Source organism: Phoxinus phoxinus (assembly GCF_949152265.1).
Source record: "Phoxinus phoxinus genome assembly, chromosome: 12".
NCBI lineage: Eukaryota > Metazoa > Chordata > Actinopteri > Cypriniformes > Leuciscidae > Phoxinus > Phoxinus phoxinus.
This window is the reverse complement of record NC_136887.1, coordinates 17,781,628-17,800,037: the sequence shown is the minus strand read 5'-3', so window position 1 is coordinate 17,800,037 and position 18,410 is coordinate 17,781,628. Positions and strand designations below refer to the sequence as shown.

At 38.6% G+C, this 18,410-nt stretch overlaps 1 protein-coding gene and 1 long non-coding RNA gene across 2 annotated transcripts in view; one reads left to right on the top strand and one right to left on the bottom strand.

Moving 5' to 3' along the window:
- tenm2a (teneurin transmembrane protein 2a) overlaps positions 1-18,410 on the bottom strand; it is a 292,880-nt gene that overhangs the window by 145,144 nt on the left and 129,326 nt on the right. The window lies entirely within an intron of this gene.
- Positions 6,245-7,856, top strand: LOC307008387. Its single transcript, XR_013799807.1, has 4 exons — positions 6,245-6,384; positions 6,600-6,767; positions 6,955-7,050; positions 7,129-7,856. It is a non-coding gene; the product is annotated as an uncharacterized lncRNA (long non-coding RNA).

Here is an 18,410-nt window from a genome sequence, read left to right as displayed (position 1 = left end):
AGAAAATGAATACCTCCATCCATCCATAGCAACAGGCCAGTCCCACTAAACACACATACTTAAACACACACTCATAGCACACTAATATCGACATGCCTAATCAAATAAACACACACTAGGGCTGATGACAGTGTATACCATGTGACACTGGACATGCCAGTTGATAAGGGTAACAGTTGCTATACTGTTAATACTGCAGTTGATATATTTGTGTGAATGTTAATAGGATGCTACTTATATGTGATATTTAAAAGGAAGAAGAATGTACACAGCCATAAGTGTCCCAAAAATGAAATATGATGATAATTTGTTTACAGGTGCTGAGTGACATCACAACCGAACTAAAATACAATTATGCTTTAACATGGTACTTTACAACACAATTGAATGTGGTTCATCCAATAAAAATGTCTTGATTTTTTTTATTGTTTTACTCTAGAATCTTGTAGTTTAAGTTGTTTTCTTGCACTGATGACAGGCTTATTAAATTATATGAATAATCTTTTGGTTTGTGTCTATCGAATTCCAGATAAAAACAGAAAATAACCTAATTGTCGGTGTATGAATGAGTGAGTGAATGGGTGAATGTGAGGCAATATGTAACACACACACACACACACACACACACACACACACACACACACACACACACACACACACACACACACACACACACACACACACACACACACACACACACACACACACACACACACACACACACACACACACACACACACTCGCAAACCCTTTCTCTTTCTTTTCTGCACATCTGTGGAAATGCTGTACACATGGAGAAGATGACAGGTGAACCAATGATGGGTTTAAACACTTAAATCTCAAGATTGTCTCTCCAAGGCCTCACCATGCTAATTTCCCCTCATTCATCTGGCTGTAACAGCACCTGATTACAACAGAACAAATGCTGTTTACAGCAGTTGGCCGTGTCTGCCGTCTGTGTCACAAAGGGATATTAGGTGGTTGAGTTTAACTGAGCTAATTATTCAACTGTCGAGTCACCTCACTTGACTGTGAATTCCGCACATGAATCAACTGCACATTTACAATGTACCATTATGTGGGCAGAGGGAGCATTTCATATGGCATTTTCAGCCATTTAACATTCAAGTGTTAGAGACTAATCACACATATTGTTATCGTGACTATTGAAGTACATCAATACTAAACAGATCTGCTTTACAACACTTTACTGAAATAATACGGAACACTCATTCTGTACATCACACAATCTTCATTTATCTTTATCTAGTTCAAGATAACACGAGAAGAGAAGAGTTATTTTTTATTTTAAATTTGTACACAATATTAATGTTCTTACCCTATTTTTGTATATTATTATTTTGTATTGTATATTATTATGTTATATATATATATATATATATATATATATATATATATATATATATATATATATATATATATATATATATATATATATATATTAAATATTTTTGAAATGTTTATCTTACTGACCCCAGACTTTTAAATGGTTGTCTTAATGTTTATAAATGAGCTGGTAGTAACTATTTATATTTGCTTATTTATTATTTGTCAAATACAGACAAAGAACAGTTGTCTTTTTGTCAAGTTGTCATGAAATAAAAATGTACCCTATTCACTTTGTTGGTGCACATTACTGGTCTTGTGGTGAACAAATAATCAGTGCAAGTTAATATACAGAAGAAAAAAAAAGTTTGTTGTGGTAATCTTTAATCAAAATCTGAAAATTTGCTTTGGAAAAACTGCACATCACAACACTGAAGTAAAGTCGGTTGCAACTTCCGGTTACCGGGGACTTTAGGTCGAGTTGAAAAACTTTGGAAATCACCTATTCATATTCAATGCAAGAATTTAGACTGCTAGAATTTGCTTTGCGTAGACGCCTCTAAATCAGCGTGATTATATTGGCCTTCCTTAAGGTCATTACGTCATTCAGACAACTTGTCGACTAGTGCTTTATGAAAATATGTCGTTTTGCACATCCCTAATGGGGGCAGCATGACAAAGTCCCCGTGGGCTTGGAGACGGAGCTCTTGAAGAGGATGTGTGTGTGTGTGTGTGTCATGTGTGCACTATTAAGCATGTGTGATAGCAGATGGTTGTAAAGCTCTGTGTGATGTGGGTGCCGCTTGATTTCCATCTCAGCAACACGAAGCCCACACATCCTCTCGCGGTTTCTCATTCATTCCCTCTGTTTCTCGCTTTATCCGTCTCTTTCTCATCTCAGCCTCTTTCTCGAACAACTGACGCTTGTAAACTCAGTGATTGACCTTTACACTGACAGTATTTACAACTTAATCACATCCTCTGTAGCTGTATCTCCCTCGGCTCCTCCATGGCACATGCTGTTTTTGCAGCCTCACTCCTTCACTCTGTCACCTCTTCACAAATTTACTCATTTTTCAACACTTTCTATTAACTTCCGTAGCTCTTCCATTCGGTTTGAGCCAGAGAGAAGTTGTTTTAGGAAGGAAATGACTGATCTACTTGGGTTCCTTACACTTTTGGGCCGATCTGTGAGGACGACACGTCTTCAATCATACTGAAAGCATTTGTGTGTGTGTGTTTTTTTTAGATTATGCATTTTGCCACTTTGCACCTCTCTAGTGCTCTGTCCTTCACAATGAAGGTCAGTGGGAGATTGAATCCAGTCTCCCGTGTCTCTGTGGAGGTGTCTGGGTGGATGAAGGACAAGCGGTGTTGTAAATCAGACGCCCCAAACTCCCTGCATCAGCGGAGGAAAGGAGAGAATGCAGAAATGCGGCTAATGCTTTGGAAACACCAATGTACAATTATTTATCGTGCCAATAAAGCACATTCAAATGAAACTGAGAACGAGAGGGAGATAGTATCTTTTTGTCTCAGATTCACATATCTCTTTTTTGACTTGTCTTATATATTCTGTTTTCATTTTACTCCTCTTCTTGTAAACTAAAAAATAAATTGAGGTAAAGCCTGAGGTTGGGTCAGTGTGCTTCAAGAGGTTAATGCCAAAAAAAAAGAAAGAAAAAAAATCTACAGATTATAATAATGCATTATAATATAAACGTCACCTACTGCGGGCGATTTGAAGTCTGACAGTAATGGTTTGTATTACGAAAGTAGTATTTGATGGCTATAGTAGTGGTGCTTTAAAGAGGATGAATTTAAGGACAACTTCTGACATCCCAGCACGCTGACATCTCTCTAAAATCCTCTTAGAGAAGACGTTTCTCTCAATTTAACCCATAAACAGCTAAAATCTAAAGCACCAATTTAAAGAAAAAAAGAAATCTAGATAAATAGTCAACCTCACTAACAAACTATCCTGACTCATTCAAAGCACCCCACACACACACACACACACACACCAAAACACACCCTCTGACTTAATTTAACCCATTGTTCATCATACAAACACTATGAAAGAATATTTACAACCAGCATATGTAAATCAGAGCAGAATCAAGAATCATGTGTTGGCTGATGATTTGCTCATGTGACACACACAATAAAAAGAGAGCGGAGCGGAATAAACACTAAAGAGCGTTTCAATTTCCGCACATCTGTCATCACAGAAACCCGGGAAGTGTGGATGCTGTGCTCTGGGGTTAAACGTGCTGTGACTCGCCCACCTGCGCTGCTGGTGCAGGCCAGAGTGTGTGTGCCGTACCTCAAGTGTCCAGCAGGGGGGGCTGGTGACTGAGTTACGGAGAGCAGAGAGAGAGAGAGGGGGGGGATAAGGGGAGGATGTCAAACAGAGCTGGAAACCAGAGGAGGGAAAATGACGGGATATAATATATTTTTGCTTTAGAATTCAGATTTTTCTGATGGCTTTGGTGGGGGGTGAGTTTTTTTAGAGACTCAAGACGAGCAGGGAGGTCTGTCGACCGCCAGTCGTGCAAATGACTGCATGAGTCTTGTACGCTGTCTCTTCTCCTCTTTTCCCCTCTCCACAAGCCTCCCAGCATGCCCTGCATGTGTGCATGGCCTCTGGCTAATAAAAACTTGACTAGAAATGATTACGGAAAATGTCCAAATTCACGCACACGCACACACACACACTTCTTACTGTATCTACACATAATGGTAATCAGATCAGTTAGGTGTGGATATTTACTGAAAAGTTAGATGTGTTATTTAACAAAATTACACATATTGCATGTTTATTCTCTAACATGTTGTGGCTTGATTCTCCATGGAGAGTTTCTATTGATATGGGGTGTTTGTGACACAGAACAAGTGGCTGCGTTTACACTCTGGACCTTGTAAATGAAAAATCGCCACCTATTGCAACAATAATAGAATTTGTTCCTTACCTTTTCTCCACACTAATGAGATGCTAATGAGAGCCCTGGGCGGCAGGGTTAATAGAATCCATATTTTCAATTAAAATCTCCCTCTCTCTCTCTCTATTCCTGATGGACGGCGTCGGCGTCACCACAAACATGCCTCAACTTAGTGAGGTAAACAGAGCCAATTAAGTTTCGCCATCTCTTGATTACTCCATCACTCTCACAGTTAGTTTTGTGTGATCAAATGAGCTGTCATCAGACATATGGCTCTACAACAGACCCAGGGCCCATTAAACTAGCTCACTACAGGAAGAAATAGATGGAAAGCGAGGGAACGCTTAATCCACTCTTGCTTCTTCCAAAGCTGAGATTCTGTCTTTAATTCTACATCGGCTTGCAGTGTAAGAAGTGTTGTTGTGTGTGTGTGTTTTGCTGAGGTCAGCTGTGAATGTGTGCCCCTGGACTAAAAATCCTCAAAACGCACCGTTATCAGTTCAGTCCGGCCTAGAAGTGATTTAGGGGTCTTGATCAGGGGCCGCTCAGTGCTTTGTAGCTACATGTAGCCATCACTGATTGTGTATACAACCAAAAGCACACATTTACACTCAAGCCTGCACTGTATTCCCGAACAGTATAACCTACTTATTAAAAATAAGTGAACTATACTCAAAACAGTGAAACAGTTCATTCAACTTAAAACTTTTAAGTTTGTTCAACGATTTGGCCGTTTTAACTTTTAGGAACTCAAATAAAATAAGTAAAACTTATATACCGTAGCCTTACTTTTGCCTCTTGGTGGCGGTAATGAGCTTTATTGCGTTCCAATCTGCCAATTCAACAAAGGAGAGTCTCTACACTCAATAAACATTTTAAAGCCTTTTTAAAAGACATACAAATTTCAAATTCCATCAAATTAAGTTTAATGATCCTTACATATTTTAATTGAATTGATTAAGGATTTTTTTAATTATTCAATTAAAATATGTAAGGGTTATTCAATTAAATTTGATGGAATTTTACTATTAATTTAATGCATAAATCTTAAAAATGATATTTTTTTAAGTATTCTCAGTGCACTTTATTTGCTATTTTTAAATCATACTAGGTAAAACTCTCCAGAACAGTCTAGTCAACATGACTATGCTATGTACGTTTATTTCATGTTTTACTCAAATAACTGTAAAAATAACAACGGAGTAAAACGAATTACCATAGCCTTATTTTTGCCTCTTGGTGGCAGTAATGAGCGTTATTTAGTGCCAATCTACCAACGAAAAAGACTAACGTTACTCAGTCTACTCGGTGCACTTTATTTATTTTTTAAAACATAATATAGGTAAAACTATCCAAAACACAATATATCATGTCATGTCCGTTTATTTCATGTTTTACTCAAATGACTGTGTAAAAAATAACAACGGAGTAAAAATTATTCCCATTTTAAATCAGGCGCTCGGATTTGAACTTGGTAACGTAACGTCAGTTAGCCCGCCATGTCATTCAGGAGTCGTTTCCTCAACGTGGTTCTGTGGAATCAGTAGCTGGGTCGTTCATCATCGTCATCGTTTCTGTGTTTGCTGCTGTTTGTTTGGTGGCTATAATCTGGTAAGTACTTAACTTTTATTTTTAAAGTTATTAAATTAATCTGACAGAAAAGTCATCAAACTGAAACTATTTAACGTTACTTGTTGCGTTTAGCTCATAGACCTACTAAAATGACCAGGCACACTTTAGGCCTACATGTTGCGATGTTATTTGTGGATTGTTTGTACTAAATTTAAACAATGTAACGTTAGGGACTGAGTTGCACGCAATCGCATTGCACGGATATTAATTTGTGGCACTGTTGGTTATCGCAGTTGCTTGTATTGAAGCTTTTCGGTTACAGAACCTAAATTGAAGCAGGATAAAAAAAGATTCAAACCTACTTGTTTTTTTTAAAACTGATGCTTAGAATTAAATTAGCTGTAATCGAAGCCAAATGTTCTAAATTCTGAAATTGTTGTATGACTTTAACATGTCTCTGCCTCACTATTAATTTGTGTTTTTATTTTTTTTACAGGTTCAAATTTGTGAGACTAGAGCATATGTGAGTAAAATTACAATTTGGAATTTGGGGGTGAAAATGCTTATGTAACGAGTAACAGGCCAGGAGAAAAGTGGCCTGCACTTCGTCTGGAATCTCAGGTAATTTTCTCAGTTGCTGTCTGTTAGATTCCATTTTTTGTGTTTATGTATCTGTTTCTTTTGTTTTCTTGTTTAACATTTTATTTTTATGTTATTTGTTTGAATGCTTGCTTTCAGATTGCTGCAGAATTCCACAGAATTAGTAATATCAGCTTGAAAAACAAATTCTATGCAGAACTGGACACCCATACTCCTCGACTGATTGCTGTTTACAGGCAGAAGGCTGCCCGTACTGGCAAAGCAGCAGAAGCACTGAGAAGCATCTTGAGTGCCTTTGATCTTGTGGTAAATGTTGTTAATTACATTTATAGTACAAGTTAATTGGTTAATGTAAAGTATTTTACTGCTATCTGTTAATAGTTTAAACCTGGCTTTGAACTTTTTTCGCTTTAAATTTCTTCCCCTCTTCTGTACTTTTATCTCAATTTTTTTTCTTTTCTCTTGCACCACTAAGACAGTTCTGTTTTTTCAGGATCACTACGATGTTAACAATAGACGTACAGCTGCACTTCGAGCCCTCCCTGTCTACTTGCGCGAAGATGACTCTGTGTTTTTCAAGATGTGGAATGTAGGTTTTTATACATCTCGTTTGAATTTTAATGTTATTTATCTGATTATGCTCATGAAGTCCTCTCATGCTTTTCAGACTCAAGAGGTGGATGAGCCAGACATAGGAGATTCAGCTGTAGCTCTTGTCAGCATGGTGAATGGAGACTGACTTCCACTGTTCAGTTTGACCCTGCTGGGATTGCTATTATGCTGGAAGGTGACATTGTTCTAAGGGACATATCCAGGTTGGCTGATGCTTTTCTTTTGATGTTTGGACTGAAAGCCACTAGCACCCAGATTGCTGTCTAAATTTTATTTTTACTGATTAAGAGATTTTCTCCATTTCTGGATGCACAAGAGACTGTTTATTGTCTTTTATTTCACTTATTGTGACTAATATTGTTACAGTCTATTGTAATACTTCTCAAATTTCGAAATTTTCCAGAACACAGATTTTGTGTTCACCTATTTACTGGGATTGCGTTACTGAAAGCCACTAGCACCCAGATTGCCGTTTAAAAAATAATAATTACTTGTTAAAGACTTTTTCCTGCATCTCTGGATGCACTAGTTTTCTACGCCTTATTATCTGTCCTTTTCATTTGTTGTGACTAATACAGTGACATTCTAATGTATACATATGTCTGTTATAATGCTGGCATGAACAGTGTAAAAACTTCTGAAATGTTTTAATGCATTATTATACATTTCTAAAATGTCTAGATATTGTGACACTTTCATTACGTTTTCAAAATGTAATGGAAGTTACACATGTTAATGCATCAGGTTTGAATTGTTATTCCTTTTGCAAAATAAAACGTAATTTCACGTATGGAGTTTGAAATTGTCTTCCTTTCTAATGTTTAAGAAATAATATTTTGATAAATGTTAATTTAAGTCATATTTCTTGAAAATTAAGTATTGTATTTATAAAATTTAGTATTTTTAATTTCTGATTAATTAAAATGATTGAGTTATAAAATGCATAGAAAAAGTTAATTAAAATAAATAATTTTGAGTTAACCTGCTCTATATATTTAAGTGTAACTGACTTAAAACAATTAATTTTATCAACTTAAAAGTTTTGAGGTAATAAGTTTCCTCAAATTTTTTGAGTTATCTTAACTTATCGGGGTTTACAGTGTGTGCACTGGGTTAAATTAAATTGTATCTATCATCAGGTCTGCTATTATTATCTTTTCACCCTTTCATTCTCTTTCTCGCAGTATTCTTCACCTCTCTAGTCAGGTCTGTTTACACAATCGCTGAGACGCATATGGTGCAGAAATGAACGGATATCAAAGTGCTGTGAGCTTTCGCACGAATACATGTGTGTGTATGTGAGAGAACAAAGGAAAAATAAAAAATTATGAGTGGAAGTTTTATAGATTTTTTTGTTGCATTTTCTTTCTGTTGTTTCAAGGATGGGTGCACATTCAAACAAAAAGCATGATGATTCACACACGTTAAGGTTTCACACACAGTTAACAAATAATGGCATTTCACATCTTAACTGTCACCTTGGTTACTTGAGATCACCAGAATACTAAATGAGACCAATAGAACAATACCCCAATAAGCCACAAGATCCCCAAACATCTCACTTATGGCTAGCATACGATCATCTGAGACGCCAGTTTCAGTCAGACAGCTATAAACATCCTGCCTCAGGCACTCCCACCCTGAACGCGGTCGGCATTTAACCTTAATCATTAAAAAGCAGTCAAAACACACCAAATTCCTAATTTGCATAGAAATTCCCTGGAGACATAGCACCCCAACTCCAGCCCAGCCGCTCAATTACTCAGCAACAACGCTCCCTCAACATAGTGCTCACTTTGTTTTTATCGCCGAAATGCAAATCTGATCAAATTTGGCAATTTGGTCCATTTACTCAGGAAGGTAAATTAGGCTAAACTGCAGGCTTGTAAATATTGAAACTCGCACATGCATGAATAATTAAATGAGAGGGAGGAAACACATCAACTATAGGCGCATCCATTCACCACCATTAGTCGAACGTCACTCATCCAAACTACTGTCAACCAACATAAATCTAAAGTGCCAAGCGTGTCTTCCAAGACCTACAAAAAAGAAGTTAGCGGCTAAAAAGCATAAACAGAAGAAACATAAGCTCTCAGATGAATGGATGCCCCGCTGTCTGTGGTTTCCTGACTGCTAGAGGCATGCAAGCGAGAATGTTTTGCGTTCTTTGACGTCTACATTGAGCTTCCAGGGTAAAAATAAAATAAAAATCAGCCTGAATTTTGGTCTGGTTTGGTTGCTGGTCCATCACATTCAATGATGTTCACCAGGAAAACTTGGTCCTTCTGGAGAAGACGGTTGACCAAGGAAGTTTTTAGCTAGCTAAGAAGCCACCAGCACCCAAAACACAACATGTGCTGGTTTTTCCAGCACGGTCTGAAGTAGTTTCACCTGCAACCTTTCACAGTTCAGTAGCACTCTCTCTCTCACACACACACACACACGGTTCTGCAGAGCTCTTACCGGTCTCTTGAGAGAGGGCTTTAGCTCTGCTGCTGGTGCTGCCTGAGTGATGCATTGCTCCTAGCGTGAGTCTTCCCCTCGTATCTCCTCCTCTCCTCTTCTCCGAACCGTCAGACGCGGTCCCCTGGCGATCTCTCTCTCTCCGGGACGCAGGGGCGAGGGGCGAGGGGCTTCAGAAGCCACCTACGAGAAGCAGTTCTGCCCTCTCTGTCTCCGTACGCCCTCTCTCACACAACTTCACACACGCGTGCATACGGCATGCAGCCACTTTCCCCTTCCTGGTCGCACGGCGCTCTAGTCCACAAACCGATGGGAAAGCTCTTAAAGTGCGGAAGAGAAAGACGGATGAAGCAATGAATGCCGGAGAAAGGAAACGGAGTTGTTGTCAACCTCTCTGCGAGTGCGGAGAAAAGAATACAAAGGGCTGTTCCATCCTACATCTGCACATGACTGGAGCTCTGCACAGACTCTGAGCTCTGAGAATTATACAGCATCGCTGCGGAGCATGAGAGAAAGAGAGAGAGAGGTTGAGAGAGAGGTGCGGGAGAGAACAAGAGTGCGGGGGAGCACAAAAAGAGAGGGAGAGAGAACGAGAGGAGGGGTGAGGATGGGGGAATGTGACAAAGCATGTTCATCAAAGAGAGAGGAGGAGAGAAAACGAGACAGATCGCGCATGTTTCCTCCGTCTAGCCGAGATGAGAACGTGTCAAGCCATGTTACAGGGAGGACGGTCAGTATTCGTTCTTTAACGTGCAAAGACAGACAGATTTTCACTTCTTTACACGCACAAGAGTGTCGCTTTGGAGAGGAGGGCTTTCAGCATCAAAGGCGCTGACACAACACGCTGAACTAAAAAGCATCAGCGTGGCTAAAAATACATAACCTTGTACCGCCACGCTTTCACGCAAAACAACACTGGATATGTGAATATTAGATTGGGGATCTGGCAGCCGCTCCGGGTCTTAAGCGCAGAACATGATCTGGAACTGAAACACGCTGAGAACGAGTGCTGTAATACACAAGCCGGAGAGGCAAGCTTTCTTACGCCTCGCACACACCTCTGACATTACCACCCAACAAAACCCAACCACTGCCTGCGTGATGATATTCTTTATTTGCATTAGATAACATCGCAAACAACTGCATGAAATGTCACCGGGAGAGCGGTATGAGAATATAATGTGATTTAGCTCAAGATATAACTTGAGAAATAAAAGTTAAAGTCAACGTAAAATGGCCTTCACATTTTGTGTGAATCCCCGTTCTCTGTGCAGCAACTCTATATAGTGAAGCTGCGAGTTTAGTTAGTTCAAGAACAGCGACGTTATCAACTCGTTGCTGAAAAATATAGCATAGCTTTCAGTAACAAAGGTATTTAATTTGTAAAAAATACATTAAAATGTACACCTCAATAAAAGAGAGTTGTGAGTTTCTGTGCAGGCATGTCTGCTTCGTTATTCGACATTAAGAAAAATAGTGGACAAGTGGACATTTTTGCGTAAAAGTGTTTCCCTCACCTTGTGGTGGGTTAGAATTCCAATGAGATTCAGTATGCGTGTTTAGACGTAGGTCTGATGTCCAGGTATCGGATATATATATCTTAATTAAAACCATATTTGGAAGAGGCTCACAACGGATGTAGAAAAAAAATCTGATCTTGCGTGGATTTTTGTGTTTATGTGTGTAACAATATCTGATCTCTGTAAGATGATAGAAAAAAATATTATTTGTTTGTGCCAGTGTAAACACAGCCCATGAATTCACTGAATCATAAAAAGTGGGTGTTACATACTGGAACGAGGAGTTTGCAGTGGACCTCCTAGCACCCTGCTTTTGAAGAGGCTTTTGACTAAGTAAAGGTTAAAGTTCTAGATTACCCTTGAGAACATGTTGATGAATCCCAATGATAATGTTTCATTTTCAAATCATTATGTGCCATTATAGCTGTAACCTTTATTATATTTGTCTGATAACCTTAAACACCTTTATGATGTTAACTACTAATTAATTCACCCAAAAACGAAAAAGTCACAAAACACTTAAATAACGTGTTGGCGAAATGTACAAATTATGTAATAATTTACTCGCCCTCATGTTGCTCTAAACATGTATGAGATTCTTTCGTCCGTGGATTATAAAAAGTGTATATGGAATGTTGGAGGGAGAGTAAATGATGAAATATTTTCATTTTGGATGAACTGTCCCTTCAAATTTATATTAATGCATTTCACAGACATTTTTATCCAAAAGGGACTTGATTTCCCTGGGAATCAAACCCATGACCTTGGTGTTGCTAGTGCCATGCTTGATGTGAGCTTGCATGTATGCTTTGCAGTTGAACCAGAGTTAAATTACCACATTTAAAGGCACACTATGCAAGATTTGTACCTTAATATAACAGCTTCGAAGTCATTTCGATGGTAAACAAACTTGTAGTAGGGCGAATCATCACGATAGCAAAGCATGCGGGGTGGGGGTGTATGGGGGGGATGGGGACGTCGCTGGCAAAACCAGCAATGCAGGTTTGAGAGGTGGCGCCCCGCCAAATCTCGCGAGAATCACGACTTGCTTTACGGCACGACGTCACATACATCAACACCATATGAAGCAGCCTCTATGGAAGACACTAGCACGCATTTCAGACGTGAATCATGGCAGAGTCGACGAAGAAAACGAAGGAAACGAAGAAAGCGTGGTCGGAAGAGTCAAGTGAGTGCAGAGACGGCTCTATGTGAGTGGTATTTATGACAGTAACGTTACGGGACAACACGTGACAAAAACGGAAACTGCATAGTAGCCTATGTCTTTAATAATGATAAGATTTTAAAAGGTGGCATTGCTAACAACACCAGACTAAAACAATGTCTAGTAAGTCATACTGTACACCACAATTATGTCATCATTTTCACTATGCCATACAGTAGGTGAAGTCAGTTAAAAAGGAAAGTTGCTTCATTCAAAGGCAGAGGAAGTGATTACATTTTGATGAAAGGTTTTAAAGACAAATAAAACAATAAAACTAGAAATGTGTAATAAGAAAGAAAATAGGTTAAATTTTGATTTCATATTGCCTTTAAAACTGCCCAGCTCAAAGTTCAGACCACATGCAAAAGCAAATTATGTATGGGAGTGTGGGAACAGCCTCCAATACTGTGCATTCAGAAAGGAGCTGGCCATGGTACTTCCTGCTCTGTCCAACAGAGGGCAGGGTTACAGATCAGCTAGAACGCATCCTGGCTCCAATCTTGCCTGCTTCCTGTCACTGAGTAACCCACACACACACACTCCAGCAGAAGTGGCTATATTTGCAACGCCTCTATATTTAGAGCCGTTTGACCCTTCTAGATTGGACAAAGAGCCAATCTACTCCAATGACTCTCTCTCCTGCCCTCTCTGGGCTCACAGTACCGTAGGGAGGGACTGGATCCTGTACATATAATAAGCAATCTGGCCGCACACAAACATGCACCCACCCATAGCGAGAGCTCTAATGAAGAGAGCAGTTTTGGAAGGCCACACAGCTAGAAGTGCAGACAGCTGGATGCATTCATCTGTGCTCAGTTCATATCAGACTCCCCTCACATTGTGTTCAAATTACAGAGAACTTATCAAACAGACTTTTATCAGTGTCCACTCTTCATTAGTGCTATTGCAATCACTGTTAAGTGTCATGAAAGATGAAGCCTGTAACAAATTAACGGTGCAATTCCAGTTAAGCTCAATCAACAACAGTGAGCACTTTCAGTGGGTTATGGTTAGTGAATGGGGGCAATCTGTTAACATTAAAATACTTTCAGTAGTATAGCCACAATTTGTAAACAAAGCGGTTCAGTGAAAAGAGGAGGCGTGTTCCGGCGCAAACGTTCCCTGGTCCTATTTTGCAGTTTCAGAAAACAATTCCGCCACAGACCAGGAAAAAACTAGTCTAAAGTCAGTGGCGCGTTATTCAGATGCTATTTTAAGGGTGCATGCTTGGCCATAATGTAGCGTGTGCACAAAGCACCTACACTTTGCTTCTCTCATCTACACAGACACAGCAGTTCCCATTTGTGCAAACATACATAATTACAAGGAAAAATATTGCCACACGAGGGAAATCATTGTGGTGTCCATGAAGATGTGAAAAAAAGGCATAAATCTAGCTTACATATTACCCAAATTATTCAGGCTAATTGTAGTAATGACGGATCAAACCTGTTTGATCAATAGTGGCAAGACACATAGGTATAAGGACATCTGACAAAGTGGATTGTCTGTCAAGAACCAGGAAACAAAATTCTGAAGACTGCGAAATCACCTTTACCATCATGTAAGTTGCGTGCGCCTGGCAAATCCGCCGTTATAATAGCAATCCGCCATGGAACAAGCGCGCCTGCTCTTAAAGGGAATTTGAGATGACGCTCTGATTGGTTTATTGCACGTTACGCCCAAACCACACCTATGAGTAATGTAGCTACTTCAGACCAACCCATTTTAATTTTGCGTCGGGCGCAAGAGTCATTTATCCCGCCGGTAAAATAGCAACCGCCCACAAAGGCGGGATCCGCCCACACCGCTACTTGCGTTTCGCGTTTGATACTTGCGTTTCAGATCGTTAAAATAGGGCCCATTATGACAAAGCTGCTTGTTTCAAACCTTTTGTTTACCAAAAGCAGGAGTCATATAATGAATGATGTCAATATATTAAATTAATTAAATTAATTGTTTCTGTGATTTCAGAACTTTCAGAAAATGTATGTTCTTTAAACAATAAAACAACATTTAAAATTAAAGAAATGTCAATTTTACAATTTTTTTCTTTTTAGCATTTTAATTAAGTTAGTTTATTTATAAATAACTTAATTTAAATAATTTTAAGTCATTCTGTGACCCCGTTAAAAGTGTGCTGATAAATTAATTCAACGTTATAAAGCTTCACATTTCTGCTTTTAAATCTTTCAAATACTGGCCCAATTTACTTTCATTGTAAGTACTCGTTGTAACCTTGATTTGTGCTTTATTGCAACAACAACAAAAAAAAGAGAGAAAAAAATGAATCAAATGAGGGACGAGTCAAAATTACTTTTTTTGTGGTAATAAAAACATGCCACAAATGTTGCCGACTGAGCTTAACTTGTATTGAATGCAGAATATGTATTTAAATGGGGCAGAGTGTAAAAAAGATTCAATGCCAAACTATTGAATTTCCAGAAGAAACCGATTCAGGCAGAAGAAAATGCACTAAAGAGGAAGAATTTCTACGTGTAATCACTTCTCCTGACCTCAGTAGAATAGCACCTGTCTTCCTGTCTTCCCTGAGCTGTGATGCGGAGCAGCGACTGGTGTGCGGAGCAGCAGATATGGACGATGTTGGCGTCCAGTCTGAGGCTCTGTAATCAATGCAGACAGAGCCTTCCTGCACTATTAAAGGCTATTCAGCCTAAAGGCTTCCGACCTGCTGAGCTGAAAAAGAGCACAGCACTTACACCTCTCAGCTTAAATATACAGAACGCAAGCTACACTCAAACACACGCATATAACCTTCCACCTGACGGCTCCAACGACCGTGCCATCCGTCACTTTCAACAGACGTGGATGCACACACTCACACACTCACACACACACGTGTACACATGCTTCTAGCACACGCAACTTGTTTCTGAAATAAATTTTTGCAGGCCTATGTAGACGAAATTCTCCAAGGCAGTCACGTGTTAAAGCCTTTAATGAACTGGGCTAAATCATTAAAACCAGTTAAAAGTAGATCTAAGAGTTTCGGGACACATATCAATTGCTCAAACAAGTATTCTTAAACTAGTGGTGATTAGTGGATCATCAAGGGCAGCTGGTTGATATGTGGGTGTGGCTAAGACTAGCCTCTCGGTACAAAGCATAACAACAATTGCAGGCCTATATTACATTCATTATGTCTTAATCAACATTCAGCAGTGTCTGGTGACGTTTCGTTCGGTTTTGCTCCCTTCTCTTTCCTGTCTCTTTATCTTTCAAATGAATGAATTGGTGATCAAGAGACAGGACAATTAAAAAAAGGATTACTATGATCTGCCTAGTTCTTGACTTCCTGTTACAAGCATTGCGACTGTTCAAGGTTTGTCTAGATCAACTAAGCTATTTAACACTTGTTGATTTTTTTGGGGCTTAACTGTCAGTTTTGGTTCTGCTGGAAATGTATTAACATAAAATAGCATGTACTGTAGATTCAACATTCAGATTTGACTTAAAGGTAGGGTAGGTCAGAATTGTCTAAAAAAACGTATTCAAATTTGTTTAAACTGTCTTTATATACCAATACATAATTAAAATGTAAGTACTTTGAAAAAGAGAGTATAAAAATTGAGTGACTATAGTGTATTTAATCTTCAATAAACGCAGCTCATTAATTCCATTCACTCCCACCTAAAAACGGGTGCGCGACTGCGCGCACGTGGGCAGAGCCAGTAATAGCGGCAGTAGTCATGGCGACGGAGAGTGACAGTCGCGCAAGCCAATCACTTGTTTCGTCCCGGTAGGAATTAATGAGCTGTGTTTTTTGAAGATTAAATACACTATAGTCCCTCAATTTTTATACTCTCTTTTTCAAAGTACTTACATTTTAATTATGTATTGGTATATAAAGACATTTTAAGCCAATTTGAAAAAAAGTTCTTTAGACAATTCTTACCTACCCAACCTTTAAGTGCTGTTTACTCCAATGACGATGACTATATTTTTTTAAATAATCGTTATAATTCTATGAAATATAGGGAAGTTATTAACAACACAGCTATAACGATAACGACACAGAGGAATTATATAGTTAGAATTACTTTCAGAACGATTTTTTTTCCCCAGCTGATAAAATATAAAAACATTGATATCCTATCAGAACCCACCTGACTTTATAGAGCTTGCGCGTTTAAAGTAAAAGACGACATAACTGCAGTGCACATTTACGATCAACAGAACGTTATTGTGCATTTATGCGAACGCTAACATAACTTTGTTAATGTTAATATAACTTTGTTATAGTTATCGTCCTAATTATAAAGTCTGAATAATTGTTCTAATTCTGTAAGAATGGGAAAGCACATACCATAGCTATAACAATAATGACACAAAACTAAGAATGGTATCACTGAAATCACTTTCATAACGATTTCTTTTTAAAGTACGACAGGAAAAAAACTAATCAGCAAATCAGAATCCCTCTAACTTTTAAGGTCTGGAGTATTTAAAGCTGCAGATGGCATTACGTGTGGACACCAATACAGTTATCATTATAGATCTGTCAACTCTAAGAGTGTTTGGCATGGTAATGGGTATAAAAATGTTGATATATTTAGTCTTGGCGAAATAGATCTGCTACGCTGCTGCTGTTATTGCTGAGCAAGTGCAGGATTTGCTACTGTCAATACATGCATGACGCTGCTGGGAGCAAGAAAGACATGCTGCTTCTGTACAATATAGTGTACATGAATCTGTAGCAGATCTATACAGGTGGAGCTGGGGAAGGTAGGGAGTTTCTGAAAGAGTGCATGACTGCTAAGGCAAATGCTAACCAAGTATTTGAAGTTTGAGCATGTGAGGTCATTGGCTACTGACACAGCAGGAACCAATCAGCTGTGCCCTATAGAGAATGATGTGATTACAAGCGTTTGAGTTAAGGACCAATGTAGAGTTCAATTAATATTAATGACTAATGATTTTTACACTCGGAAATTAATAAATGCTGAATTTACTTAAACTGGACAATTACTTTCTTCTAGAGCTGCTGTACAGCCAAAACAATCTTTGTTGAATTCATTTTCTGTTATCACTGTAAAGCTGCTTTGAGACAATCTGTAATGTAAAAAAGCGCTATATAAACAAAGTTGACTTGACATTACAGAGCTTTGTATTTATCTTGCATAGTGTGAACGGGATGTGGATCCAATAAAGTTAATGTTAAATGTAACTTTTTCTATAATATATGGACATGTAAAGAAGAAAGTAGTTACTCATTAAAGCAACATGCATAATCAGAACAGAAATACTAGCAGAACAGTAAATACTACAACACGCACGCACGCACGCACGCGCACACACACACACACACACACACACACACACACACACACACACACACACACACACACACACACACACACACACACACACACACACACACACACACACGCACACGCACACGCTCAAAATATTTTCAAGCAGTCACAAAAACAAACTGATTAGGTACTTTTACATTTGACTAATTTAAGGGATTGAACACAATTAAATTGTATTGTGACAAATATTTTATTGTATTATAGTGGTAGATTTACCAGTATCCAATTATTTTTGAAACACTCTTAAAAGAATGTAATGGACTTTTATTTTCCCTGATCTCTTACATCATACCTCATGACAGTTGCTAGAGAAAGAGAGTTTTCATTGGACAAGGACTGCCCAGAGGCCGTCTGACTGTAATGTAAAGAAACCAAGCATAGTTATTTGTGTTCCGCATCTTGTTTAGGGATGTAAAAATGTAACGTCGATGTCCCTACAATAACAGACTGGTGAGTAAAACTCTTGGACGTATTTTAAAGAGTCCATGAACTTTATATACTTCACATACTTTTGAAAATCCAGCGTTTAGTTGTTCCCGATAAGTGCTCAGTCACAGTTGTAAACACAACGGCTTGCTTCTTCCATAACGGGACCGTTAAAGAAAGTGTCACACTTCTCCCAGAAATAGAATTCAACCAATCAGATGTCAACTTTGAAACTCCTGAAGTGTTTCCAATTTTCTGTACCATATTCATCAGACGTTCAGCCAATGGTCTGAGGGCGTGACGTCTGAGGCTGAGACTAGCTCAACCCCTGATGTTGAGCTTCCAATGTTGTGTAAAAAAAGTA